The 20,333-nt window shown below is 36.3% G+C and overlaps 1 protein-coding gene and 1 pseudogene across 1 annotated transcript in view; both read right to left on the reverse strand.

Moving 5' to 3' along the window:
- The window catches only part of GPR149 (G protein-coupled receptor 149), a 90,340-nt gene that overhangs the window by 4,153 nt on the left and 65,854 nt on the right, over positions 1-20,333 (reverse strand). The window lies entirely within an intron of this gene.
- On the reverse strand, positions 15,393-18,335 carry LOC102143339 (ATP-dependent RNA helicase DDX50-like; annotated as a pseudogene).

The raw sequence follows: 20,333 nt of genomic DNA on the forward strand, positions 1-20,333 counted from the left end.
AAGGTGCTTCAGAAATGTAGAAAATAAGATTGATTCTTAAAATAGTCTGTACTTTTTATTGCTGATTCATGTGTTCATACTTTCAACTGACATGTTTTGATTTTTGATTATGTGTTAGTCCCAGAAGATGATAATGTGCAAAACTTCTAGAGCAGTAATTCTCAAAACTGAGTCTCCAACTCAGCATCATCAGCAGCTTCTGGTAACTTGTCAGAAATACAGGTTTTTAGCACTATCCCAGACCTACTCAATTAGGTCTCAACCCAGGTACAGGGTCAAGCAATCTGTGTTTTAACAAGCCCTTTATGTGATTCTGTTGCATAGTAAAGTTTGGGATTGCTTGCTCTAACTAAAGAAATGTTGTAGTCCAAAAAAATAAATAAATAAATAAGGGGGGGTGGTGGTGGTGGTAGAGGTACACAGACACATTTTATATAAGTGCCTACCACCTGTAAAGCCTACAGTTACTAATTGGATTGGCCTAAGTGTGTCTGTCCACCTGGGGAACTGGCATGGGAGATAATGGCATTTTTCCAACTTAGGATGACCAGCTGTCTCAATTTTCCTGGGACTGTCCCATATTTAGCACTGAAATTTCTGCATCCCAGGAAATCCCCCAGTCTTAGACAAATGGGCAGGAGTCGGGACAGTGGGAGATTGATCACCCTACTTGCTATGGGCATTTTCAATCTGGACCCAACAGTGGCTAGAGGAAGACTGGTTCTCACTATTGGAGAACAGTTTAGATTATTTTCTATTTAAAGAAGTTTTAAAGAGGATGAATTTCATTAGGGGTGCCTTCATGCTCTACTTCTTGAATTGAGAGACTACAGAAAAATACAGTGTGGGCTGTGAGACATATGATCATTCTTTCCTGGTTATTCTCTGTGAGGGGGTCTTGAATTCTCTTTACTCATAAGGAGACCTAGAAACCTAACTGTAGAGTCTTGCACTCTAAAGTTTTGGAAATTTTGAAAATTTACATTGTAATGTTCAGTCCAGCCATCTGCCAAGGAAAAGAACTTCATTGACTCTACATGTGTAATGCTGGCTGAAGTAAGAGAGACAGAGGAACCACACAGGTTCATCACAGCATCAGACTATTAATATTTGAGTGGTGGCAACTTCTGGCAAAAGAAAAGTAGGTTTCATTCCTATTATTGTACATCCAGTTATTAAACATTTGCTAAGTAAGGATGTACATGATTCTGAGGTTGCATTGGATGTATGGAGATGCTACCTCTTAAGACCCCACAGATGATTGGATGAGAAAGTCAGGTAAAGAGACAAAATAAAAATTTTAGTTCTAAATGTAGTAATTGAGAGATAGGTACCAAATACTATAAGGTCCAAGGAATGACTATTGTGGGTAGGGAGATTTCATATTGTGGAGAGGGGACACGTGAAATTGATCTTAAAAATCAAAAAAAGATTTACAGGTTTTTTCGTTTGTTTGTTTTTGAGACAGAGTCTTGCTCTGTCTGTCTTGCTCAGGCTGGAGTGCAATGGCGCCGTCTCGGCTCACTGCAACCTCCGCCACCTGGGTTCAAGTGATTCTCCTGCCTCAGCCTCCTGAGTAGCTGAGACTACAGATGCATGCCACCACACCCAGCTAGTTTTTGTATTTTTAGTAGAGACAGGGTTTCACTATGTTGGCCAGGTTGCTCTCGAACTCCTGACCTCGTGATCTGCCTGCCTCGGCCTCCCAAAGTGATGGGATTACAGGTGTGAGCCATCATGCCCGGTCAAGATTTACAATTTTAAAACCTTGCTTTCTGAGTGATAAATCACCAGTTAAAGGGTTATACTGAAAACTTTCCATCCTGAGAAAACATTTTTGTTATCAAAGACTGAAACTTCTGTTTTTTTTTCTGAATAAAAATTGACTGAAACATTATGCAGTCAGAAAAGTTGACTGTCATTTAATAATATCTTTCAATAATGTGAATTAGAAATTTAAGAATATTATTATTTAATAATGTGAATTATAAATACAGCCTAAGAGACATAGTTAATTTGAAAGCTGAACCTTCTGACATTTTAATTTCTTACAGAATTAAAAAAACACCCAAACTTGGTGCTTAAAAAATGTTTCTAAAACTTAATAATGTGATGAAAAAAATGAGTTATTAGACAGTACCCAGCAGTATAGGCATGGCTATCTTAAAGAAACTTTTGCTAGAGCTTTAACAGCATAATTATGTCATAATATGTGCCAACTTGCTTGACTGATAAGTAGTTGATACAAAAGCAAAAGTAACAAAGAATTTTTCTGCACCTGATTTTATGCATCCATACAATGCAGATTTCAATAACTTCCCCATGCTAACCGTACCTTAAAATGAACGAACAAGCTTTACTGAATTATCAAATGACAGCTCATTAAAATTGGCATTTGAGAAATGCACAGTGCCAGAGTTTGGCTATATATGAAGTCTGATTTTTCTGAAAGAGCACACAAAGTCTCAAGTTACTAAAATCATTTCGTGAAACATTCTTATTCAAACGAGTGGTGTTTATTTGAGAGTTATAGAGGTAAAACCACAGACAACAACAACAAAAATAAATAACGTAATTAAAAAATGGCCAAGAAACTTGAATAGACATTTCTCAAAAGAAAATATGCAAAAAGCTGAGAAGCACATAAAAAGATGCTCAGCATCACTAATCATTAGACAAATGTAAGTCAAAACTATAATGAGATACCACCTCACCCATAGGATGGCTACTATCAAAATAGAAAATAAATATTGTTAAGGATATAGAGAAATTGGAACATGTGAGCACTTTTGGTGGGAATGTGAAATGGTACAGTTGATACGGAAAATAGTATGGCATTTTCTCAAAAAATTAAAAAATAAAATTACCAAGTGATCCAGGAATTCCATTTCTGGGCAGATACTCAAAAGAATTGAAAATAGGGTCTCAAAGGTATATTTGTTCATAGCAGCATTATTTATAATAGGTAAAATATGAAAGCAACCCATATCCATTGATGAATAAATGGATAGCAAAATACGGTATATATATAGCATATATAATTATATGTTATATAATAATACCTTAATATTAATATATTATTAATTAATTATATGTTATCTATCATGCATATAATATTAATATATATTGTATATATAAAATGGAATATTATTCTCCTTAATAAGAAAGAAAATTTGGACATATGCTACAACACAGAAACTTGAAGGTATTATGCTAAGTGAAATAAGCTAGTCACCAAAAGACAAATACTGTATGATTACAGTTACATGAGGTACTTAGAGTAGTCAAAATATAAAGACAGAAAGTAGAATGATGGTTTCCAGGGGCTGGAGGGAAGAAGGAATGGAGAGTGATTGTTTAATGAGTAGAGTTTCTGTTTTGCAAGAGGAAAAGAGTTCCGGACATGAATGGTGGTGATAGTTGCACAGCAATATAAATGTACTTAATACCACCGCACTCTACCCTTAAAATCAGTTAAGATAAAGGCCGGGCGCGGTTGCTCACGCCTGTAATCCCAGCACTTTGGGAGGCTGAGGCGGGTGGATCACGAGGTTGGGAGTTCGAGACCAGCCTGACCAACATGGTGAAATCCTGTCTCTACTAAAAATACAAAAATTAGCTGGGCATGGTGGCATGCGCCTGTATCCCAGCTACTTCGGCGGCTGAGGCAGAAGAATCGCTTGAATCTGGGAGACAGAGGTTGCAGTGAGCCGAGATCATGCCATTGCACTCCAGCCTGGGTTACAGGGCGAGACTCTGTTTCAAAAAAACAAAAAAAATAGTTAAGATAGTAAGTAAATTTCATGTGTGTTTTACCACAACTAAAAAACGAGGAAAAAACACAGAGACAGATTATATAGAAACAGATCTAAGTGTACATCTTTATATTATTAATTCAAAATTGATAGGTTAGTTTTGGCAAAACAGTACTGACTGTAATTTGGTCATTTTAGTTATGCTAGTTTTGAAAGTAGTAAATGTAAAAATTTGGTTTGGTTTTAGATTTGTATAAGAACTGTAAGTGTAAGAAGTTTACACCAATTTTATTTGTATATCTTTAAGCAAAATCACAAAAACTTGATTTGACAGCGAGATTCATAAAGTTTTTTCCTTTGTAAGAGACTAGTATATTATTTAAGTTAGAGAAACATTTCTCTAGGTAAGAGAAAATAGGAGCTTGAACTGAAAGAGAAGTAAAACTGAAAAGTAATATCTGTATGATACAAGGAGGAAGCTGACAGAATCTTCCATCTCTCTTAGGAATGTGGGGTGAAGACTAATATAGAGTTAAAAGCTAAGAGATTGGGAGGCCTAGGTGGGCGGATCACCTGAGGTCAGGATTTGGAGACCAGTCTGGCTAATACGGTGAAACCCCATCTCTACTAAAATTGCAAAAATTAGCCGGGCGTGGTGGCGGCGCCTGTAGTCCCAGCTACTCGGGAGGCTGAGGCAGGAGAATGGCGTGAACCTGGGAGGCAGAGCTTGCAGTGAGCCGAGATCGCACCACTGCACTCCAGCCTGGGCGACACAGCAGGACTCCATCTCAAAAAAAAAAAAAAAAAAAAGAGCTAAGAGAACAAACTAATTGAACCACTATTATGTAGTAAGAACTGGGTTAGCCAGTAACTCCATAGCAATGCAACAATGAGACTTTCATACCTTAAGAGCACATAGAATACAGAAATGCTCAAGCTCATGAACAATTGCATGTCCATGTGTTTGATGCTAAAATAGACCCAGGCTGGGGTATTATGAGACAATGGAATGGGGTGCCTAACGTAGGTGGGGTGAGAAAAAGAAGACTTGAGAATCCTTCCCAGAGCAGGGCTCAATTTTTATAGATAATATTCATATTATTGTCTAACATTGTTCTAGAGGTCCTAGCTGTGCAAAAAATCAAGAAAAAAATAAGACATATATATAATGAGTAAGAAGAGACAACATTATTGTAATTTACAGATGAAAATATTATCTTCCTAGAAAATTCTAAAGAAGTAATCTAAAAATATTAGGGAGTTTAACAAGGTGGCTGAATTTTAGGTAAAAAATATTAAGAAATCAATAGTTATTGCCAGTTGAAAAATAATTTTTAAAAGGTACCATCCAAAATAGCAACAATACTATAGAAGTATGTGAGACTTTATGAAGAAAAAACAGCAATAATAAACGAAATCTTGAATAAGAGCGAAAGAATAATGTTTCTGCATGAGAAAACTTTCTCGCGACTACGGCAGTTTTCTTTTAGTTTACTGATTTAATACAATATTAATAAAAGTTCCACTGAAATTTTGTTTTAGAAGTTTCTCTTAAGATATAGTTTCAGGGGTAAATGCTTGCAGATAACCAAGAACACTTGGAAACAAACAATAAGGTGGATTCCCAAGTATAATATGTAGCTACAGCAATTAATACAGGGTATTCATTGCAAGATTTGGTAAATCCATGAAGGAAAATATACAGCCAAGAAAGTAGATATAGTATACGCTGAAGATAGCATTTCAAAATAAGCAGGGTAATTATACTTTAAAAAGAAACAAACAAAAAACAGAATAAATTATTCAAATAAACTTTTTACATATTATTCATTATCCATTACAAAATTAAGTTAGATAGCTTTCTGATGTTACATGCAAACATTTAAAAAAATTCTTCTTAATAATTATTTTAAAGTGCTGAGTGAATACGACCTTTCCAAATCTGGAATGAAAACTGGAAACCACAAAGTAAAAGATGGACAGATTTCATTGCAAAAAACTTTCAAATGTCTACATAGAAATATATACTATAAACAAAAGTGAAAGACTAAAGGCAACCTAGAAGAATACATTTGTAGTCCATATAGAACAAAGTTGAATAGTGATGCTATGGAGAATTCTTCTAAATCAGTAAGATAAACAGTCTGGCAGAAAAATGGAAAAGGGAAGTGGGCAAAAAACAAAGAAAAATGGAGAGTAAACACATAAAAATATGTGCAATTTTACCAATTATTTTATTTTATTTTATTTATTGAGACAAAGTCTCACTCTGTTACCCAGGCTGGAGTGCAGTGGTACATGTGATCTCAGATCACTGAAACCTCCACCTCCCGAGTTCAAGTGATTCTTGTGCCTCAGCCTCTCAAGTAGCTGGGATTACAGGGGTGCCCCACCAGGACTGGCTAATTTTTGTACTTTTAGAAGAGATAGGATTTTGCCATGTTGGCCAGGCTGGTCTTGAACTCCTGACCTCAGGTGATTCATCCTCCTCAGTCTCCCAAAGTGCTAGGATTACAGCTGTGGCCACTGTGCCCGGCCTTACAAATAATTTTAAAAGTAACTAAAAACAATGGTCATTTTAGCTTTTCAGAATGCCCTCCATAAAAGGTAAACAGAAAAAAAAACCCAGCAGAAATAAAAAGATTGATGCCATCTTTAGAGTACATTTTGATTGTATTTGACTATAAAATAAAAATTACATATGCTTACCATTGACCCTATGTCTGTGAGTTGGTTCCTCCAAATACCAGAACATCATAATGTTAGTTTATTTCAGCACTTTTGTAAGCCCCAAATTAGAAACAGTCTAAAGATCTACATTTAGAAAATAGTTAAATAAATTGTGATACAGTCATGTCCTGAAAAGCTATCTTGAACAGCTGAGGGAAGGCTGTAAGTTCTGCCCGGGTAAAATAATTTCCATACATTTTAAGATATAAAAGCAAGCAAATTGCAAAACAATCTGTACAGTATGATCTAGTTTTCTTGTTAAAAATCTAGTTTTCTTGTTAAAAATAATCATGAGAAATCAGCCCAGAAAATTAAACATGTATAGGAATGAAAATAGATTCACAGACATACAAGCATACCTATATACGACAGGCATAGAAAAAAGTTTGAAAGGCTACACACCAAGAATTGTTTCCTCTGGGAGTGAATAGTGGCTTGGCATTTCACTTTCAGTATTTCTATATTTCTAAATTATCTTCTTATGATCATGATTACTCTTGATCAAGGAAGTTTATTAGGTGGCGAAGGAGGCAGAGATTACAAAATATTGCTAGAAAGGCATCCAGGATGTAGGGGCAGGGTACTGAGTGTGTTGCCGATGCTGGATGCTGGTAGTTAGCCGCAGGGTTCATCATCTGGAGTATGTGTTGGGGTTTGTTCTATTTTTAGGTTAAGAGACAAGAGACAAGCTGAGTAGAGGGCATTATTTCAAAAATTTGCCCTAATGGTTTGGTTGACTAGAATGAGAGTCTCAATTGGTGTATAGCTAATTTCCCATTCACATTTAAAAAAAAAAAAGAAAAAGAAAAAATGTAGAGAATGGCACTTATGACAGGAAAGAAATATTTTAAAATTATCTAAAAGGAAAAGTGATTAAAATAATCCTATGGTTCTAGTAAGACAAATATATATAACACTCTCAAAGTGTCCAGTGTCTGTAATAAGTCAGATTATCCTCACTAATTTTACTGGAAAACTATTATAAACATTTGAGTCCAACAAGCCGCCAATGTAAAGTTCAAATAAAGAGTCTCATCTCAGGAAACAATAACAACAAACAAGGAAATACCATACAACTTGAATCACAAACCACAATGTAGCCAACAAATTTGAAAATCATTCAGAAAGTTTAAGGACAGTTTCAAAAAGAGACTTCAAAAGTAAAAGGCAATAGTATCTTAACAGAAAATGAACATTAATTGAAAGAAGTAGAATATGATACAAAAACTGTTAATATTGGTTTATGTTCATGTTTGTAATGGGTTGAATAGCATCCTCTTCCAAATTCGTGTCCCCCTGTAAACTGTGAATATGACCTTATTTGGAAATAGGGTTTTTGCAGGTGTAAGCAAGTTGTATGAGGTCATACTGAGTGAGGATGGGCCTTATGCAGTGACTCTTATCTTTATAAGAAGAGGGAAATTTGGACGCAGATGTACCTGGGGTAAGACAGTCATGTGACGATGCAGATAACAATTGGAGTTATGCTGTCACCAGCCAAGGAACACCAAGGATTGCTGGAGCCACCAGAAGCTAGGGAGAGGCAAAAAAGGATCCTCCCCAAGAGCTTTCAGAGGGAGCATGGTCTTCATGACACCCTATTTCAGACTTCTGGTCTCTAGAAATGTGAGACAACACATTTTTGTTGTTTTCAAACATCTTGATTTGTGATAATTTGTTACGGCAGCCCTAGGAAACTAATTCAATCTTGTATGCAAACATGTACAAAAATACATTTGGAAAAAAACTTATTTTTAAAAGTCCTACAACAGACCATCTTTTTCTGGACACTGGGGCTATGTGGCCATTTCTGTCAAATCCACATATAATGTAATCTCTTCAAAGGAAGCGAACATTCCCTTGTTGATCTTTATCTTCTCTGCTACCTATAACAGTGTCTGGCATATGACAGGCCCTCAGAAATATCTGTAGAATGGATAAACAAAAGTGTGCATAAATTGGCAAAACTGACCTCATGTCCTTTCCAGATTCCATATTTTAACTTTTCGCGCAAAAATAGGATCATCTTTTAAAACATTGCTGTTTAACATTTATATTTAAACAGCCCTATATAATAAATGATGATAGTTACAAGTACATCAGAAGGTCATATTAGAACAGATTGTTTTTATCAAAATAAAATATTATGGCACTGAATTGTATGTGAAAGTTATTGCATGACAAAGAATGATAGATTCAGAGAGCATAGAACGATTCATTTTGTAGTCTCTGCTTTCTTTTTGTTTAAAAGTCTATGAATTAGCATATGCTGTCAGGAATAATGATAATCCATTATTGCTATATTCTTGAGTGTAGGTGGCAAGGAGCTTTTTTATTTGGTAATAAAGAGCAGTCTTTAAGCCACACAAATGCTCCAGGAGAAGAGAGATGCCATGTAAACACATTAGCACTCATAATCTCCTGTGATAATTGATTCAGACTTACTGACCTTGGGCACATTGAATGTTTTGATTTCTTCACTATGAGCCTCCGGGTGAATTCAGGGTGAAATTTTAATATAAAAAGAGTTGCTGCAAATTTTTTTCCTAAGGTGGTGAAGTAGTCTGTTGATAATCTGAATCATTCCAGTTTTAGAAAGACATAATATAGCACCTAGGATCATGGCACTTAGCAGAAACTATGGCATTTAAATTTCTTATTTTATGAAACAAGAACTCACAGCCAGAGAGATCAAACACTTGCCCAGGGTCACATAGGTCGTATCAGGACTGGCATCAGGACTCAGTTTTCTTAACTCTCAGTTAAGTGCTCTTTCTATTATTTGTATCATGTTGTTATTTTAAAAGAAATCTGCTCTAGCTAAGAGTCAGCTGTAGGTTTTCTGCCCTGCAAGGTAGAATTCTGTCACTAACTCATGAGTAACCCAAATGACTGACAATTTTAATCTCAATTAAACTCATATAGATGATCGTTAGGTGACTTGGGTGACTTTAGGCCTCTTAAAGTACAGACATTGAGGAATTAAAGTGGAACACGACCATTTAAGATGGTTAGTAGAGATAGGGACATTGAGAGTGGAAAAAAAAATAGCATGAAGAACAAGAACTTTGTGAGAAAAACAAAAATAGATTTTTAATAATTTACTTTTTGGACTTTATTTTTTATTCAATATGCAAAACTATGTGGTTACTGTTTTCACATATTCAACTCACAGAATATACCTTGTGTCATTCTGTCATTTTCATTTAAATGTTTAATGAACACAAATTAGAGAAAACACATGAATTCCTCAAGGAAAGAGAGAACAAGGGCAAGAAAATGAGGGCCTCCATCAAGGGTCTATAAGAGGCATGAAAAGTGCTAAGAATTTTAACACATTTCACATTTAATCCTCAAAAGGTTCAAGTTACAAATTAAGGTTTTTGTTTTCTTCTCTTTTTCTTTTTACTTTCCTTTTTTTGAGATAGAGTGTCACTTTGTCACCTAGGCTGGAGTGAGTGGCATGATCTTGGCTCACTGCAATCTCCACCTCCTTCAAGTGATTCTCATGCCTCAGCCTCCCAAGTAGCTGGTATTACAGGTGTACCCCACCATGCCTGGCTAAATTTTTGTATTTTCAGTAGAGACAGGGTTTTGTCATGTTTGTCAGGCTGGTCTTGAACTCCTGACCTCAGGTAATCTGCCCACCTTGAAGCCACAGCGTCCGGCCAGCTTATTCTTTTTAAAGATGAAAACTCTAACAACTGAGTAACAGATTTTTAGGATTGATATCCATCCCCCAAAATATTTACTGATCCTGCTGAATAACAGCCATGTATCAACCTTCTTGCTAAGCAGTTTCTATGTACTTTCTTATTTAATATACACAACAACCTTATAAAATAGAAAGAGTAATTATCCTGAACTTGTAGATGATATAATTGAGTCATAGGGAGGTAATAAGGGAAGGTAATGAATATATATTAAGTGTCTAGTATGTGCTGGCACTGCACTTGGCATTTTACATATTGTATTAGTTGGTTCTCATGCTGCTAATAAAGACACACCTGAGGCTAGGTAATTTATAAAGGAAAGAGATTTGATTGACTCACAGTTCAGTGTGACTGGGGAGGCCTCAGGAAACTTGCAATCATGGCGGAAGAGGACGCAAGCACATCCCTCTTCACATGGTGGCAGCAAGGAGTGCTGAGCACAAAGGGGAGAAGCCCCTTATAAAAATCATCAGATCTCATGAGAATCCACTCACTATCACGAGAACAGCAGCATGGGGGTAACAGTCCCCACGATTCAATTACCTCCTACCGGGTTCCTGCCATGACATGTGGGGATTATGGGAACTACAGTTCAAGATGAGATTTGGGTGGGGACACTGCCAAATCATATTACATGTGAAATCTACTACAAGTGAAATATATAATATTATTACGTGGGTGGTAAAATTATTTGCATTTTGCAGACAAATAAATTTAAATATGAAGAGATTAACTAACTTGCCCAGGTAATACAGGAAGGTAAAGTTTTAACTATGATCTAAATTCAGCTCACATTCCAAATCCTTTCCATGATGCCACTGAGGGTCTAAGATGAATTGGAGAAAGGAGAGTGTGGTGGAAGAGAGCGCCAATAGAAGGTTTTTAAAATCATACATGGAGAGAAAAAACAAGATCTGAACTTCCATAGGTAGCAAAAATGGCAAACGTGGGATGGGCTATAGAAGTATTGCAAAGGCAAAACTATTGAGGCTGGGGAGGGTCGTGGGGAGATACTGCTGTGGAGTCGCATACACCTGAGTCACTATCTCTATAATCCTTACTTCTCTAAGCCTCAGTTGTCTCATTTGCAAAATATAACAATTAAATGAGTTAATGCACGTGAAATGATTAGGGGAGTGCCTCATACATAGTGAGTGCTCCATAAATGTTAGTTATTATTGGAAGGTGAGTAAGAGAGAGGAATCTAAGATGTTTTTAAGGTTTCTAATCCTAGTGTCTAGTGCCAATAGTTGAGACTAGAAAGAGGTAGATAATAAAACATGATTTCTACAATCTTTATCTCCGAATTAGACAGCAGATTCCTCTGCAGGAGTTTATTCTTATGGTCTAAATAAACCAATTAAAAGCCAGACATTGGCAGAATGGATTAAAAACACAAATCAATTATATATTGTCTATAAGAAATTCATTTCATATATAATAATATAAGCAGGTTGAAAGTAAAAAAAGAAGATTTATCATGCAAACATCAATCAAAGGAAAAACAAGAGTGGTTATAATACTACCAGATAAAATAGGCTTCTGACCAAATAAAGTTATCAGAGACAGGGAAAATTACTATATAATAATAAAGTGATCAATCCACTTAGAAGACATAGCAATCCTAAATATGTATAGAGCAAGCAACAGAACTGTTAAATATGTAAAGCAAAACTGATAGAACTGAAAGGAGAAATAGTCAAATTTACAAATAAGTTGGAGACTTCAACACCTCTCTCTCAACAATTCATAGGATAACTAGAAAGAAATCAGCAAGAGTGTAGAAGAGCACCATTAATCAATAAAATCTAATCAACATTTGTAGAAAATGTTATGGATAGAAAATGTTTATTTATAGGACACTCCATCCAACAACAACAGAACACACATTATTTTCAAGTGCCCATGAACCATATACTGAGATAGACCATATCTAGGTCATAAAACAAACCCTAAGGAATTTAAAAGAAATACAATTAAACAGTGTGTTCTCTGACCACAACAGAAATAAGGTAGAAATAAATAGCAGAAGATAGCAAGACAATCTCCAAGCTCTTGGAAACTAAAGTAAACACTTCTAAATCATCTAAGAGTTAAAAAGGGAGTCTTGAGGGAAATAACAAAAAAAAGTGAAAGAAAATGAAAATGCAACCTATTGAAATTTGTGCTAGGGAAGATCTGAGAGAGAAATTTAAAGCACTAAATGCATGCATTACAAAAGAGGAATAGTCTTAAACCAATAGTCTAGCCTCCCACCTTGATAATCTAGAAGAGAAAGGGCAAACTAAACTGAAAGCAAATATAAAGGACGAAATAGATAAAAGCTGAAATCAATGACATTGAAAACAGAAAAACGAAGAGGAAATTTATGAAACAAAGTTTTTTTTTTTTTTTTTTTTTTTTTTTTTTTTTTAACAGATCAATAAAATTGAAAAATCTCTAGCAGCAGTGACAAAGAGAAGACACAGATTACCGGTATTAGGAATGAAACAGGATATCACTGCAGGCTCTGCAGCCATGGAAAGTATCATAAGGGAGTACTACAAACACCTTTACACATTTAAATTTGACAACTTACATGAAGTAGATTGATTCCTTGAAAAACACAAACTACTACAATGTGCCTAATGCAAAATAGATAATTTGAATATCCCTGTAACCATTAAGATAATTAAACTCGCAGTTTAAAAACCTTCAAAAAGAAACCTCTCTGGGCTCATGTATTTTCTCTGGAGAAATCTAGTAAGTATTTAAGTAAGGATTAATATAAATTCTGCACAATCTCTTACAGAAAATGTAAGATGAATGAATACTTCTTGATTCATTTTATAAACCTAGTTTTACCCTAATAATAAAACTCAACAGACAGTACAAAAAATAAAACTATAGATTAGTATCACTCATGAATATAGATGCAAACATCCTTAACAAATATTAGCAAATAGTATTCAGCAATCTATAAAAAGAATTAAGTACAATAATCAAGCAGGGTTTCTTTCAGAAATTTAAGGCTGTGTCAATATTTATTTATTTACTTATTTGAGATAGGGTTTTGCACTGTCACCCAGGCTGAGTGCAGCGCTATGCTCCCAGCTCACTGTAGCCTCCACCTCTCTCTGTACAAAAAATAAAAACATTTAGCTAGGCATGGTGGTGTGTGACTATAATCCCAGCTACTGAGGAGGCTGAGGTGGGAGGATCATTTGAGCATGGGGGTTGGAGGCTGCAGTGAGCCATAATCATGCCACTGTACTCAGCCTCAGTGACAGAGTGAAGCCCTGTCTCAAAAAGAAAAAGAAAAGAAAAGGAAACAAAAATTGTACAGACCAGAAAGGAAGAAATGAAACTGTTGCAACTTGTGGATGACATGATTGATTTATGTAGAAAATCCCAAGGAATGGACAAAAAATCCTTAAGCTAATGATTGAGCTAAGCAAGGTCACAGGATATAAGATACATGTACAAAATCATCTGTACTTCTATGTACTAGCAATGAACACATGGATATTAAAATAGAAAATGCAGTACCATTTATAATTGCTAAAAAGCTTAAATATTTAGGTGCAAATCTTATGAAACATGTATAGGACTAATATACTGGAAACTACTTGACACTTTAATTGACAATCTGAATAAATGAAGAGACATATTGTGTTCATGGACTGGAAGATTTGACAGTAAAGATATCTGTTCTGTAGAAACTGATCTATACATTTAATATAATTCCTGTCAAAATCCTAGCAATATATTTTTGCAGTTATAGACAACATCATTCTAAAATCAAAATGAAAAGGTACATGAACCAGAATAACCAAAATTATTTCAAAAAAATAAATACAGTTGATCTTTAGTATCTGTGGGGGATTGGTTCCAGGACTTCCTGTGGATAGCAAAAATCTTCAGATGCTCAAGTCCGTTATATAAAATGGCATAGTATTTGTATATAATCTGTGCACCTCCTCCCATATACTTTGAAATCATCTCTAGATTACTTATAATACCTAATATCATGTAAATGCTATGTCAATAGCTGTTTACTGTATTGTTTAGGGAATACTGACAAGAAAAAATGTCTGGTCTGCGTGTGTTTAGTATAGGCACAATTTTGTAGTTGAATATTTTTGATCCCAAGTTGGCTGAATTCGTATATAGGAACCCACAGATATGGAGAGTTGACTGTATAATGGGAGGAATCAGGATATCTAATTTCAATATAGCTACAATAATCAAAATTGTGTTGTTGCTAGAGGGATAGAGACATAAAAAAATGGAACAGAATAGAGAATCCAAATGTAGACTCACTCAAATATACCCAACTGACTTTTTACAAAGGTACAAAAACAATTCAATGGAGGAAAGTTAGCCTTTTCAACTAACAGTGGTAGGGCAATTAGTCATCCACATGCAAAAAATAAAATAAAATAAGCTACAACTGTTTCATGGTTTATTAAAAAATTACCTCAAAATGAATCGTAAACTTAAATGTAAAATGTAAAACTAAAATTTTTATTTGAAAAATATAGGAGCAAATCTTTGAGATCTAAGGCTAGGAAGGAGTTATTAGACTTGACACAAAAAGTATGATCCATAAAAGGATATTTGATAAATTGGATTTCATTAAATTAAAAACTTGTTTTGTGCAAATGCAAATTTTGATTCAGGGGGTCTATGGTTGAACCTAAGATTCTGCACTTACTAAAAGTTTTCAAATGATGCTGAAGCTGCTGGTGTAGGAACCACCCTCTGAATAGCAAAAGACAGACACTCTGGCTTCTTACAGTCCTCAAATTATAGGGACAAATAATTTAATGGATAAATAAATTTTGTTATTTTATAGGGTTCACAATTTGGAGAAGTAGAGGAGATAATTTCAGTTGAAGCAATAATAGAAACACCTCAAAACCCAACTTCATAGCTGCATAAAATAAAAAACAAAATCTTATCTTTTCAAATGTCTTTAATTATCTAATATTCTAATTTTTTTTTTCTAAAAAGAGACAATAAAAGGTTTCTTAATTCAAAGGTATAACTGGATAAGTAGATTTGTTTACAACTATTCTTGTGAAATACTTTTTTTAAAAAAATGCGACCAACTTCTTTGAAAATAGCAGACACATACCTCAACTATCACGGGCTAATTTTTGGTGGATAATGTACATAACTAGGCAGAAATAGGCAAGCTGACATTGGTAGATTAACTATCAAATACTCTATCAAAACTCCATTTGTGGCCCTCACTTGTTGATCGATTTCTATTCCCACTTCGTCTTCTACCATCTTTTCAACCTCCTGAGTGACTCCCTTGTCGACTCTGTCTACCTGACCAGCCACCAGATCGACCACCTGACCCGCCTGACCTGCCCGACCAGCCACTTGACCAGTCACTCCTCTGTCTGGGATTAGAGTTGTTTCCATCATAATATTCTTCAGTTTCAGGTAATTTGCCTGGCACTGAGAGTATCCAGTTGGAATAATGCCACTCTGCCTGTAACCTTTCTGACTCAGTTGTAGAAACATCAAAGCAAACACCTATATTTCCTTTCAGGAGACACATGCTGGTAATCCGAGACACTGCATTCTTTCCAGGCACAGGTGACATCCTGTATTTCCTCTAGGCTTTCCAGAGTCATGGTCTTCAAGGGCGATCAAAGATCGTGGTTCAAAGCTTGAAGCACCAGAAATGTGGGCTAAAGTTGTAGCCAATGCATCCACTGACCCTCGCTCTGTCGCCCAGGCTGGAGTGCAGTGGCCCGATCTCGGCTCCGCCTCCCGGGTTCACGCCATTCTCCTGCCTCAGCCTCCTGAGTACAGGACTACAGGCGCCCGCCACCACGCCTGGCTAATTTTTTGTATTTTTGGTAGAGACGGGGTTTCACCGTGTTAGCCTGACCTCGTGATCTCCTGACCTCGTGATCCGCCCACCTTGGCCTCCCAAAGTGCTGGGATTACAGGCGTGAGCCACCGCACCCGGCGCCCCTTTCTCTTCTATCGGTCCCTGAGCTGATGGTCAGAAAAAATCAACAGCAGCATAAGAAACGGAAGTCAGAAACCTGATGATATCCATGCTTTTAGATTTAACCAAATCCATTGTAGAAGGAACACCTACACGTTTAAAAGTAATTGCTGCTTTTTGTTCCACATATCTTAGTTGACCTCTTTCTCTTGGTTGATGAAAACATATACAAATCCCTGTCCAGCTCTACCTGTGCATCCAGAGCGATGGATATAGGACTCAACTTCCTGAGGAGGAGAATGTTGAATCACCAGGTCCACTTCAGGAATGTGCAAACTATGGGCAGCCACATTGGTTGCCACCAAAACTTTAAAACTATCTTCTCTGAAGTCTTTTAGTGTGTAATTTCTCTTTGTGACTGTGCAATGTCCCCATGTAAACACTGGGCATTCTGTTTTATATGTGGATTCATGGCCATTTCAGTTACATTCTTCTTGTTCTCACAGAAAATAATAGCCCTCCCTTCAGACCCACTGTAGACTTGAAGGACATCTCCAGTAACTGCTGGCCTCTGAGACCAATGACACTGAATGTGTTCCACAGTAGTTGCAGCCTTTTGAGTCATTTTTCCAACAAGGTCAACCTGTTCATATCTGGATTTCATGTAATTTTTTTTGCAACTTTGTATACCCACTGTGGGCAAGCTGCAGAAAAAAGTAAAGTCTGAGGATTGTCTTCAGAATCAGTTTTGTAGGATTCGTGAATCATATATTCAACTTGCTCATCAAAACCTAAATCTAACATTTGATCCACTTCATCAAGCACAACATGGTGCAGTTTAGAAAGATCCAATCAGCCACTCTGCAGACGGTCTTCATATGACCAGGGGTTCCAACCAAGATGTCAATACCATTTTGCATATGATTAATTGGGCTTTGATATGGTGTTCCACCATAAAAACATGCCATGCTGAATTTCCTAGTTTTATCTTTGAAGTCTTTGGCTACTTGGTTTGCCAGTTCCCTAGTTGGAGCCAAAACAAGTACCTTCGGTGAGCAGCTTTTTAAAAATTGTTTCTTAATTTCTTTGGAGTCTTTCAATCAAAGGGATGGCAAAAAAAAAAAAAAAAAAAGTCTTTCCTGTTCCTGTCCATGCTCGAGCTATTAAATCTTTTCCTTCATATACAGGACAAGGTCTTAACTTGAATAGGAAAGAGATATGTTACCCCTCGACCTTTCAGAAACTTTATAGTCTCTTCAGAAATACAGAAATAAGAGAAGGCTCCTTCTTCCTATTCACCTGTTAAGGTCTCCTCTAGTTTATTATCACTTGATTTATGAGTAGAACTATCTAAGGATGATATTCGCTTTGATTTTTTTTTCATATTCATCAATATTTCCATTTGGTAGATCTTTTCTTCTTATGAGATTTAGAGAATTCATCTGAAAGTCTATAAAATCCTTCTTCAGTGTCTCCATTTAGATTTTCTTTCATTTTAGTTTTTGTTTTTTTTTTTTCTTTTTTGGCCTTGGGAACATCTAGGTCATCTGTAACACCATTTTCTCTTGTTTTTGATTTCTCATCTGAGTCATAATGGTGCCTTGACTTCCTTCTGTCACTCCAGCACTGTGTAATGTGTTTTCAGTTTATCTTGTTTAAATCTTCATAACAACCCTATAAGGGAAGTACGGGTCTATAATCCCTTATCCGAAATTGTGATATCCATAGAGCTCTTATTGATAAGGTCAGAGGGGTAGATTCCGCTTCCTAAGGCTATACAAAATAAGCCTCATTCTTTTGTTGAATGTCAGCCTTCAAATACTGCTACCTTAGCCGCTTCAGCTGATTTCTTTTTTCCAGGTCAAATGTCTCCAGTAAAAATTTTATCTGTGCATTTTCCAGCATCTTGTGATCCTCTGAGTGTTTCAGGAATTTTTCCCTTTGCCCCCCTTTTTATTTTTGGAGGGCAGGGGGGTGGGAGGAGGAAAGATGCCACAACTCCTCTACAGGCTCCTTGAGGTCAGGGACCATTTCTTATTTGGTTTAAGCTCCTTGATGCTCAGCAAAGAGTATGGTACAAATTAAGGTCAATAAATGCCTTTTGCCTCTCCTTCTTCTGGCTCTCAGACTCCTCCAAGGGTATTTCCAGCTCCATAATGTCCCCCCAAGGAGTTTCCCAGGCATTACTGGCCACCACTGCCTCCCTCTGGGCACAGGGGCCACAACCACCTACAGTCAGCAACAGCGTGGAAGGAAGCCGGGCCTAATGCTTTATTCAAATGGTACCGATATTGAAAATGATGAACTATTCTGATGAAAAATGATCAAGTTTCTGCATGAAACCTCATTTTACATTGATTTTATGGCCAAAACATAAGCTTCTGAAATGAATATATCATAATACTTAATTTACTTTATTTATTTACTATTTATTTATTTATTTTGAGATGGAGTCTTACTCTGTCACCCAGGCTCGAGGGCAGTGGCACGATCTTGGCTCACTGCAATCTCTGCCTCCTGGGTTCAGGCGGTTCTCCTGCCTCAGCCTCCTGTGTAGCTGGGATTACAGGTGTGTGCCACCAGGCCGAGCTAATTTTTGTGTTTTTAGTAGAGATGGGGTTTCAGCACACTGGTCAGGCTGATCTCACTACTGACCTTGTGATCTGCCTGCCTTGGGCTCCCAAAGTGCTGGAATTACAGGTGTGAGACACCATGCCTCTCCACTTTATTTCTTATTATGGGAATTTGTATTCTCGTGTTTTGAATTCATACTTTTTAGCCCTGTGTGAATCCGTGTGTACAATCATCACAGGCTACAAAAAATCCTTAGGGAATTTTGGATTTAAGTGTGTTGTTGCTCTTTAAATTATTAGACAGGGTTCTCCATTCTCAGTTCTAATAGAAATGAAATCTCTAGTTTTATCTCCTAAAATGGCATTTCAAATCAGATATGATGTGTATCCAAATTTATTTCCATATTTTATCCATTATTTCTGTTTTTCTAACAAAATAAAAGAGGATAAACTAGCTTGAAAGTAAGCATACACTGATTCCAGTTTACAAGAAAATAAAATTTCATCAAGAATAAATGAATCCTAAGAAATGAAATAATTTTTTATATCTTAATGGTAAGCACTCATTTGACTGGATGTTAGAAATACCGCACAAAAATATTTGCAAGAAAAAAATTTCTCATACGTAATTAACCAGAATTAGGTCAGAAATGATATATTTTCCTTTGTAAGACCGTTTAAAAGGATAAATATAATGTTTTTGTAAGATTGCTATACTCCAGAAAAGGTGTTAAAGTTTACATTGATGATATTCATATAAGTGGGGAAGGCAAGAATACTTTTATCAAACATCATATTGTGGTACAAAGAGCATCAAACTAAAAAGCAAATTTACAGAGGCAAATACACTGGGCAGTGTCCTAGGGTAGAGGAAGCTAGTGACAGGGAATAAGAGCAAATGGGCACTTGGGACCTTACTGGTGTGATGAAAATGTTTTAAAACTGATTTATGGTGATGTTTGTACACGTTGGTAAACTTACTAGAAATCATTGACTTATTCCCTTGAAGTGGATGACTTATGGGCTGTGTTAGTCCATTTTCAGACTGCTATGAAGACATACTTGAGACTGGGTAATTTATAAAGAAAAGAGATTTAATTGACTCACAGTTCTGCATGACATAGGATGCCTCAGGAAACTTACAATCATGGCAGAAGGTGAAACAGGCAACATCTTACATGGCAACAGGCAAGAGAAATGAGTGAGAGCAAGGGAAATGCCAGATGCTTATAAAATTATTAGATCTTGTGGGAACTCACTCATTATCATAAGAACAACATGGGGGAATCCACCCCCATGATTCAATTACCTCCACCTGGTCCCTCCCTTCACACATGGGGATTATAATTCAAGGTGAGATTTGGGTGGGGACACATAATCAAACTATATCAAAGGCTATGTAACATATTCCTCAATGAAGTATTCTTAAGAAAAGAGCATTTTGGCCAAGCAAGGTACCTCATGTCTCAATCCCAGCACTTTGGGAGGTTGAGGCAGGCAGATCACTTAAAGCCAGGAGTTCGAAACCACCCTGGCCAATATGGAGAAACCTCATCTCTACAAAAATTACAAAGAAATTAGCTGGGTATGGTGGTATCTAATCCCAGCA

Source organism: Macaca fascicularis, chromosome 2 (genome assembly GCF_037993035.2).
Source record: "Macaca fascicularis isolate 582-1 chromosome 2, T2T-MFA8v1.1".
In the NCBI taxonomy this organism is placed as follows: domain Eukaryota; kingdom Metazoa; phylum Chordata; class Mammalia; order Primates; family Cercopithecidae; genus Macaca; species Macaca fascicularis.